This window comes from Camelus bactrianus, chromosome 19 (genome assembly GCF_048773025.1).
Source record: "Camelus bactrianus isolate YW-2024 breed Bactrian camel chromosome 19, ASM4877302v1, whole genome shotgun sequence".
Classification (NCBI taxonomy): domain Eukaryota; kingdom Metazoa; phylum Chordata; class Mammalia; order Artiodactyla; family Camelidae; genus Camelus; species Camelus bactrianus.
The window spans coordinates 46963566-46971936 of NC_133557.1; positions in this window are offsets into that span (position 1 = coordinate 46963566).

An 8371-nucleotide genomic window follows, 5' to 3' on the forward strand; every position below is an offset into this window, starting at 1 on the left:
TACATCCAAAACCAGGAGCTTGGGCTCCAATAATGACATACCTTATATGAATATTATTTACATATTTTACATGCATTTCATTAAACTCATGAGTATCCTAAACACCAGGTGGTAGAAATGAAAACTTGCAACATAATGGAAAACTTTGGCACTGAAAAGTTGACTCACACTCCCCGTCCTACATAAAATTCTGTGCTGCTCAGGAGACGATGAGGAAAACTGATGATGCAATACGTGTAGTTCCTTCCCTAAAATCACTTGTGACTTCATCGATGAGATCACATATATAGAAGAAAGCAAAAAGCCAGCGTTAATACGTGAGTGCTGTGATAAGTTCTGTATGGAATGTCAAGGCTGAGCTCCCCAGGAAGCAGATCCTCAGACAAAAATGTGTGTGCGAGTCTGTTTCGGGTTTGTTCTTAGGAAGCTCCTGGGGGCAGGCAAAGTGAAAAGTGCTACTTCAAGTGAAAACAAAAAAATTCACCATCCCCCAATTAAACCATGTGGTTGGCAGAAAAAGCCACCTTTCATATGGTTTCATTCATAGGGAATAACCAGGAGAGGTAAAAACAGGCAGAGAGGAAGAGGACTTGTGGTTGTCAGGGACTGGGGAGGAAGGAAGCAGAGTGTGTGCTTTGGATCCAGGGTTTTACTTTGAGGAAAGAAATAGTGAAAAGCTAGATAGTAGTGATGGTCGCACAGCGTTGTGAATGCACCTAATTCTCCTGAATTGCACAATTCAAAAGGGAAAAAGTCTATATTTTATTGCAAGAAACTAAAAACATAAAAATAAAGATATCATAGAAGATGTGAAAGAAACCAAGGAAACTAAAGAAAAACCAAATGAAAACAACTCCAGGGGAAGGGAAGTCAACTTTGGGTGGGGGAGGGGATTGATCGTGGGAATTTGGAGAAGAAGGTGTGGCTGGGGGCAGAGGGTGCTCAGCCCTAGGGGGTGGTGATGCCTGAACTGGTTCTCCGTTACCCAGCATTCCAGGTTTAGGTTCTGGAGGAGCAGTAGGAGCTGCAAGCCGGAGCTTGGGGTCTCCTGGTGGGCCCAGATGGTCCTTCGTTTGATCTCTGGCATCTTCCCCTAACCCGCCTGCTCTGGATCTGTAACTTTTAGACTTGGAGAGAGCTTTGAGTCTTGTGGAAATGCTCAAGCTGTGACAGAAAAACAATTTACCCATGTGCCTCCCTTTCCATGTGACTTTTCAAGAACAGAAATCTTCCCAGAGCTTTTCAGACACGTCTCACCCAGGAAGAGCCCACAGGATGTGTTCTGTGACTGAATTCTTCCAGACAGGTTGTCTGAGGCCAGTCTTTGCTCTGGTCCCAACAGCAGCCTCTGGGGATGCCTCCCTGTGTGGCCCAGCCCTCGGCCCTCCCTCACCTACACACATGCACCCAGCCCTGCCCTTCTCACTTTTGGGCTAGGCCCCTGTGGGCTCCTGGTCCTCCACCTGACTCATACGGAGGAGGGCACGGTGCTCCAGGTCGGAGCCGGGTGTGCTGAGCTGCCCGTCAGCCCCGGGCCTGACCCTGGTGAGAGGCCTGGGTGTTGTCTGGGCAGGAGGCCTGCCCTGTTCACCTATGGGCCGTGGTAGTGGGGTCACCTCCATGTCCAGATCCACCCGGAGCCTGTGCTGGCCCTCAGAAGTGTGGTGCACCAGCCCCTCACTTGGGGATGTGGAATGGGTGTCTTTGTCCACCAGCTCCTGTAGTGTCTGGCTCTGCAATGACAGTGACCAGCAGCCACCCTGGCCTGGAGCTCTCAGAGCCCTGCCCGAGCAGGACCACCCCTACTTCTGCCCACTCGACCCTCTGCTGCCACATCAGACTGGACCTTGGTCAGCTCAGACAGTCACCTGGGAGGGAAGAGACACACCCAGACGGCATGGGCTCCACCTCAGGCAGCAGGGCCCTGCCCTGGCTCTCCACATCCCAGCCAGCCATCTTGGACCCGGGTTGTGGACGTGACCGGCCTCACAGGCCTCTGACTCTTCCTCAGCCTGCTCTTGCTTGAGGCAGTACCCTCCCACACAAACATGACGGCCCCATCTGCACCAGCCAGGAAAGGGCTGTGGGGCTACCCAGGTGGGATCTGAGTGGTCGCACAGCCTCGGTAAGCCTGCCCTGGGGCTCCCTGTGTTACCTTTGTGTCCCTCTGGCCAAAAGGCCAGATGCGCCTGGGGTGAAGATTCACCCAGTGTCAGCACCGATGATAACAGTCCCTTGTTGCAAGCATTCCACAGGCCGCGCCTCGGGTGTTGGGATGCGGCAGAACATCTCTGAGTTGCGCTGAGTTGACCAACCAAGTGAGCTGAGTAGGGGGCTCCTCTACAAAGTCGGTGTCTTGGAACTTGGAACTAGGTTCCGAATTCTGTTGAGCTCTATTGTGAGGTCACTTCCTGGGGTCCCCTTCCCCAAGCTTCCTCCTTACACAAAGCTCCCCAAGGGCATTTCTGGGCTGCCGATGGCTCACTTCCCACCCCATGCCATGTCCACACACAGTGACACCAACTCAGCTCAGCACTTAGCCCTGGGGAGACCTGGATACATCCAGGGCACCAGCTCTGGACACACCTCTGAGCACACAGCTGGGTTCAGACCCGGTTCTCCCGTCAGCAGTGCTGTCACCCTGGACAAGCCACATGCCTTTCAGTGTCTCCCCAGTCGCCCATCAGTGCAGAGGGCATCATTCAGGCCCCTGATTCCTAGGTAAGCCATAAGTCTATAGACACATAAGTGTCCACTGCCTATGTCACCCCCATGGGCTTGGATCACAGGGAGCTCGTGCACAGACCTAGCAAATGAAGGACACCACACAGGGCTGGCAGAGGGCAGAGCACAGCCTACACAGGCTGGGGTCTGCCCTGATGAAAGGGGAAATTCTCCCTTCTTGGGGCCTGCTTCCCAGCTCCCTGTCCCCTGGTTGAAATTAAATACAATTCTGAAATTGTCCACTCTGGCATACAACCTCCTAAGTCATTCTGTCATGTTCAGATTCAGGCTCAGTGTCTCCCTGCTTGTTTGCCTTCTGGTCACACGTCCTTGTGTGATACCCACACCCTCCCCTGAAGGGTGGATGGACATTAGGACCAGGTTCTGACATGTAGACTGACTTGTGAAAACGTGCATGACTTCCACACATTCCCAGCTCCAGTGTTCATTCTTCCCCTGTCTCTCAGTTCTTCTCTGTCTGTTTTGTCTCTCTCTGTTTCTCTCTCTCCCTCTGCCTCTCTGTGTTTCAGCCTGTCTGTCTCTTTCCTGTATGTATGTGTGCATATGTTTACGTGTATATGTGCGTATTCATGTGTGTGTATTGTTAGAACCCAGGGCAGATCACTTCTGAAAATGCCTTGATGACATATTATGTGGTATTCATGTTACTGAAGAAAAAAAATCTTTGAAAGTTGTGCAAACACTTTGGTGGGATCAGCTCTAAGGAACAGTACCCCTGAGGAAGGGATGCACCTGTGGCCCTTTGATGAGTCCTGCACACTGTTCCCCTGGAGAGGAGTTTCTATTCTCTGTTCCCTCCAGGGTAGCTGCTGGGGCCTCTGCCTCCTCACGTTGTCACCAGGCTAAAGACCTGCCAGTGCGATGGTGACAGTGCTGCCTCCACAGTGTGTCCATCTGCCTGTGTCCTCACCTTAGAGTATGAGCATCTCGAGCACACTGGCCACCTGCATTGCCTCTCATTGGAACTGCATGTGTGTGTTCTGTTTCTTTTTAGAACACTGGGTTTTATGAGGTTTTTGGCCCACAGTGATATGAAATCTTTCTCTGACCTTGGGTCATGAGGAAAGCTTTTTCCACGTTGTGGTTTGGCTTTCCAACTGTCTTTCTTGGCCTTTGTTTTTTTTTTTTAGTTTTGTTTGATTTGTTTTGCCACAGGAAGAGCTAAGCATCTCCCTTTTGGCTCTGGTTTCATAATTAGAACAGCAGTGCCTACCCCCAGATGATGTACAGAGTTATTTAAAAGGCTTTATTTTGTACATATCATCTTTAATTCATCTGGATTTTTCCTTTCAAAATACAAACATGCTAATTCATGTAAACACACACACAAAAATCACCAGTCCCCTCTTAAGGTATGTGGGCACACACAAAAAGCCACCTTTTATATGATTTCATTAACAGGGAACATTTAGGATAGGTAAAGACACAGAAAGAGAAATGGGATTGGGGTTTTTCACAGGCTAGGGGAGGGAGGAAGTGGGCTGTGCTTTGAATACAAGTTTTTACTTTGAGGAAGGAAATAGTCTGAAACCAAACAGTGGTGTTGGTCTCACAGCATTATGAGTGCACTTAATGCCCCTGAATTGTAGAATTTTAAATGGGAAAAGGCTAAACTTTATTCTTGTAAACTTAAAACATATTACTAGATGTTACTCTAATAGAAAAGAACAAACCTGTCTCCACATTAGATCTGTTTTTGGCTTTAACCCTGTACCCTGTCTTCCAGGCTTAGCCTTGCTGGCTCTGCACCTTTTGTAAAACAATGTTGCCTTTAGCCTGTCTGGTAAATGAAAGAGCTTGTTCTCAAGGCCATGACCTTTGAGCATATTAACACTTTTGCACTGATATAAAGACAATAAGTTGCCGAATAGAAAATACCTTGTTTTGTTAGAGGTTTTGCAGGGGCACCATTACCTGACCCACGTGGACAGCTATAGACCAAGAAAATGGTAGACTGCGTCCTGGAGAACCATCTTCCCCATGTCAGACTTCAGGTTCCTTTTCTATTGAAAAAGGGGGGGCTGTGGTTCGTTGCTGCAAACTTCTTGGTGTAGGATTTCTTTGTTCTTGGAATCCTTTGCAGTGGTCCAATTGGGTCGGATCATGGTATCCCTGTAAAACCTCGAAGAAAGCAAAGGTGATGTTCTATCCTGCAACTTGTTATCTTTATAGGAGGGCAAAAGTGTTAATATCCTTAAAGGTCAGAGCCTTGATAATAGGCTGTCATGCATATTTCAGGCTAAAGGCAACATTGTTTTACAAAAGGTGCAGAGCTGGCAAGAATAAGCCTAGATAACAGAAGACAGGTTTAAAGGAAAAGGAACAGATCTAATATTGATTCAGATCTGTTCTTTTCTTTTACAGTGCCTTTTAGTGAGAGGTAAGAGGATGTTTACAGGTGGGTCCTCCTCTGCCCCAGGCTGGGGTTTGGGCAGGAGTCCTTCCAGGTTCACCATGACTGTGGACTTGATCTCCTGCAGAGAAAGTAACAATTATTGGTGATTAAAATTGCAGTCAAAGTCCCTTCAATTGCCTGTAAACCATACCATGTCAAGGGACATCTCATAGGCCAGCCAACGGTCAGTGTCCCCTGATGCAAGGGACCAGGAACATGGTGCGTTCCAAGGTGGCCTTGCCAGCGAAGCTGCCTGCTTTGTTCTCCAGCCTTGGCTTCCTAACATGAACACTTTAAAAGCTCCCATCCCTTTTCCCTTTGGTCCAGTGTGAATGAACAGGGTCCCTGCACCGACATGGGCTGGGCCCACGCCATGCACACAGCGCTGTGCACACAGCCAACTGCCGGCTCTCCATCTCTGGGCTTAGCTGCACCCTCCAAACTCCCCAATCCCTGCAGGTCCACGTTCCCAGTGCTTCTGCCCTAGGGGTCTGGATCACCATCAGGACCATCAACCACCCCAGGTCCACAGGCCAGTTGCGGGCAGCCAGAGGTCACCCTGACACTCAGACTCAGATGAGGCACAGCACGCAGGTTCAGGACACCAGGGCGGGAATTTTATCTGCCTCTAGCTCGGCCCGCCTCTCCCTGTAGCCACAGACACTAGCTATGCAGGTGCACACTAGGCCGGAACCCTCGCTGGTGGCAGTCACCATGGGGACTGGAGTCCGGACTACCAAACCCCAAACACGGGGTGAGTGGTGAGATAGTCATCCCCAGGTAGGGGTGCACTAGCGGTGAGGGGGGAACCTGCGGTGAAGAAGGTACATGCTGAGAGGTGATGGGCCGCTCAGAAGGAGCTGACCAAGTTGAGGCTTGAGGGGGACCACTTCGGGAAGTTGGAGGTCCTGTGGTGAGGCATGAGTGGTGAAGCTGGGGTGTAGGGGCCATAAGTTAGGACCTAGCAGGATGGAGTATGTGGCAGGGACCTCGGTGTGAGGAGAAGGAGCCCCATCTTCGGTGTCTGGTGGGAGACTGGGTCTGTCCAGGATGGGAGGATAGTATCGGGAAGGGAGAGGCTAGCAAGGGGAGTGGGGCTGGGGGTGTGTTCCGGCCCAGGGCGGTCGTGGCTTTGAGTGCCAGGACACCATTCGTGGCTGTATGGGGGCACTGGGGATGGAGATCTGGGGAATGGCGGGCAGTGGTGTGGCGGGCAGGAGGGTAGGCCAGCAGGAGAGTGGGCCTGCAGAAGGTTGGGTCCCAGCCCACCGCCCCACCGCTGTCCCCACCCAGGTCCTCCTGGCCCCAGGCACCACTTCCGGTACAGCAGGAGCCCCAGCCGAAAGTCCCCGATGCCGGTGGGATGCGGAGGGGCGCGCATGCGCAAACGCACAGACGCGCGGACAGCGGAACCCACGAAGAACGTGTGGCAGCCAAGTGGAAGCCAGGTGTTCCTGGAGCAGCTCCCTGAAAAGGAGAACGGCCTGGATTCTGGGCTGACACTTACCGTCTCCTCCGCTGCCGGCACCTGGGAGGTTAAGGGGCGCTGGATGGGGCACGGAGCCGGCGAGTGCGGTCTGAGCTGCGCAGCTGGGGAGGCGCATGGGTAGGGGTGCTTAGTTGAGTCCCGGGCCACGAGGCCCATTAGGACCCTGAGGAGGGTCTGAGGCCGCCGCCTGGTTCGTGGTGCTGTCCGCTCTCCGTAATAGTCCCTGAACCCCGCGTCTTCCCTGACTCTTATTCCCGGGTTTGGGAAAGCAGGTGTGGCCCCGGAACATCTCCAACCTGCCCTCAGACCATGGCCTGCTCCCTGGAGGCTGGTGCGTTGCAGTCAGTGGGCGGCGGCTGAAAGGCAGGATGCCTGTCCTCAGGGGGAGCAGGTTGACTTGCTCCCATCTCCTCCAGGGCCTGTTCTCGGGGCGGCCTCTGCTGCCTCGGGTTCGGAGACACATATTCATGACAGCCCGCTCCTGGGATGAGGGTGCAGTGCTGTCTAGGGCAGCGTCCACAGCGGGCAAGGACTTGTGGAGGACCGGGCTCTAGCCCAGGGTAACTCACTCTCCTTTCTTCTCTTGCTTCCTCAGGTGGTGGCAGTAGCGGCTTTTCCAGTATAGGTTATTACCAGATACTGAATGTAAGTTTCTGTGCTATAGATTAGAAACTTTTTTTAAAATCTATTTTCATATATACTGGCTAACATTTGTAAGTCTCAAACTCCCAAATTTATCCCTTCCCACCCCCTTTCCCTGGTAACCATGAGATTGTTAACTATGTGTACGAGTCTGTTTCTGTATTGTAGATGAATTCATAGTGACCTTGTTTCTTTCTTCTTTTTCTTTAAGATTCCACATGATATCATGTGGAGTGATATCATGTGGTTTTTTCTTTCCCCTTTTGGTTTGCTTCACTTAGAATGATATTCTCTGGGTCCATCCACCTTGCTGCAAATAGCATTATTTCATCCTTTTTAATGGCAGAGTAGTATTCCAATGCATAAATATACCACAATTTCTTTATCCTGTCATCTGTTGCTACATTATAGGATGCTTCTATGTCTTGCCTGTTGTATATAGTGGTGCTGTGAATATTAGGGTACAGGTCCCTTTTTGAATTGGAGTTCTCTCTGGATATTTACCCAGAAGTGGGATTGCTGATTCATAGGGTAAGTCTATTTTTAGTTTTTTGAGGCATTTCCATACTGTTTTCCATAATGGCTGTACCAAACTACATTTCCCAGTGACAGTTTAGGAGGCTTCCTTTTTCTCCACAACCTCTACAGCATTTCTCATTCATGATGGCCATTCTGACTGGTGTGAGGTTGTACCTCATTGTAGGGTTGATTTGCATTTCTCTGATAATGAGAAGTATTGAGCATTTTTTCATGTGCCCATTGGCCTTATGTCTTCATTGGAGAAATGCTTGTTTATATCTTCTGCCCATTTTTGGATTGGGTTGCTTGTTTTGTGTTATGAAATTGTGTGAGCTGTGTATATACTCAGGAAATTAGGCCTTTGTCAGTCGCATAATTGGCAGATATTTTCTCTCATCCCGTAGGTTGCCGTTTTGTTTGCTTAAGGATTCATTTGCTGTGCAAAAGCCTGTAAGTTCAGTTGGGTCCCATTTGTTTATTTTTTGCTTTTATTTGCATTGCTTGAGTAGACTGCCCTAGGAGAACATTGCTGAGAAGTATGTGAGAGAATGGTTTGCTTATGTTTTCTTCTAAGAGGCTTA